The sequence below is a fragment of the Carya illinoinensis genome, chromosome 15 (assembly GCF_018687715.1).
Source record: "Carya illinoinensis cultivar Pawnee chromosome 15, C.illinoinensisPawnee_v1, whole genome shotgun sequence".
NCBI classification, from domain to species: domain Eukaryota; kingdom Viridiplantae; phylum Streptophyta; class Magnoliopsida; order Fagales; family Juglandaceae; genus Carya; species Carya illinoinensis.
The window spans coordinates 36,452,433-36,454,537 of record NC_056766.1 but is presented as its reverse complement, the minus strand read 5'-3'; positions in this window follow the sequence as shown (position 1 = coordinate 36,454,537).

Genomic DNA, 2,105 nt, shown 5'->3' with positions numbered 1-2,105 from the left:
TATTTGGACCATTTTCTAAGAAAATGATAGATTTATGCTGGGTTATTCGCTGGAAAAATGGCGAACAGAATTTAATGGCATGTCTTGGGTCAAATGAGATTTTTGACATGCATTAGAAAATGGTCATTTTTGGAGAAAATGATGGTTTTGGTCTCATACATGTTTTATCATGTGCACGCATACATGATATTTGTATTAATGTGTTTTTATCTCGTGGGTTGGTTAAGTGATTACTTACTGAGATTCATAATCTGACGGTATTCGACACCCTGCAGTTCTGTTTTATGGAACCATAAATTTTGATGCAAATGAAGACGTTGAGACTGAGGGATCGACTCAGCCGAAGGAGTGACATGTGGTCGCTTTTTGGATTATGGGATTTGTTTCCCTTTTGTCTATGTATTTGGCTTTTTATTTTATTTTCACGGATAACTGTATAATTTTTTGTAATACTTTTATTTTGATAAACTTGTATTTAAAATTTTGGTATTTAGTTAACTTATTTAATTTATCTACTGTATTTTTGTTGTATACTTTCTGCTTGTACAGATTTTTGACACTTATCGTTGGGATGCGTGATCCGTATTGTCATCATCCCGATGTCACAGTTTCCGCATTTCCGTATGTTGGAGTCGGCGTGCCACATCGGCTTTCTTCATCTATAACTGCATGTAGATGTGTAGGGTGGGGTGAGCTCTCGTTCAAAGCACCAACTTCTCAATTAATGCTTGTCACCTACTTGACCTTCTACTTGAGGGAACGTTATTGGTCTGTCTAGAAGAACTCAATATATATCTTGTTAAAATTGCATCCCTAACTAAGACAGCCTCCCCCCCCCCCCCTTTGTAATTGCGAGCAAGAAGCACTAGAACACCTTGCCATGAGATGCCAATTTGCTGGAGAGAATCCTCGTGGCCTCTTAACATCACCATGCTCTCACGTACGTGACCTTCCAATTGCTAAACGGATTAATTGTGTGATCCAATCCCATGCAAAACTTCTAATTGAAACAGGGAGAGAATATGAATTCACCTTATATGCCAACATTTGTACAGATGTGATTCGGTATATATAATAGAAATATGACAGTGCACAACAAGAAAAAACTGTAATTAAAGCAGGTACGAGTGGAGTAGATGATGACTTGCAAAATTTCATATTGCAGATTTTACAAGTTCGCTCGAGCGGAGGCTTTTGGCCGCTTGAGTGAATTCAGGCAGATTCAAATGCTCGACTGCCGCTCGACAGGGAGCTCGAGCGGGTTGCTGAAAAACAAAGATCGCTCGAGCGGAGACATTGGCCGCTCGAGCGAAATCAGGCAGAGTCGAACGCTCGACGTGCGCTCGATAGGATGCTCGAGCGAAATCAGACAATCGAACGCTCTATGTGCGCTCGACACACCCTCGAGCGAACATCGTATTTTGACAGATTTTAGGTTTTCCGCCGTCACACCATATAAAATCAATTTTTCACTCTAGGGCCGAGACTTTTGACTGGAGAACACTTCTTGGGACAGAAAAACATAGCTAGAGGGATTCAAATCATCTGTTTTGGAGAGGGAATTTCAATTATTACACGTACGTTGGAATCATACACGAGCACGGACGGGAGAAAAGCGTTGAATCGTTACCTTGAGCTTTTGAAGACGAGTTGCGGCTGTAAGGAGGATTTTTCAGTGTTTATTTTCTTCCAATCTTCTCAAAACGATTATGGTGAACTCGTTTATGTTGAATTCCATTTCTAGCATGAGCTAAATTTTCTTTATTCTAGGAAAACGATGTAACCTATTTCCAAACTATGCTTGATTGTCTACGTTAATTTAATGCAATTCTCTCTTTGTTTATCTGATTTATTATGAGTTTATTGCTTCTAATTAACTGGCCATTGATTAGATGATTTTTTTAATCTTGTGATTTGCTATCGAAAGAGGGAATCATAGGGTAGATCTTGAATATTTCAGCATAGGTAAGCATAGAGATCGAAAGACTTGTATGAACCTATGTAGTAATTAAATCATTGGTTTTATTGTTGTCTTGCTTTATTAAATTTGCATATTCTTGTGTGAATTGATAAACAAGAGTCATTTCCAATTGACTATCAAAAGA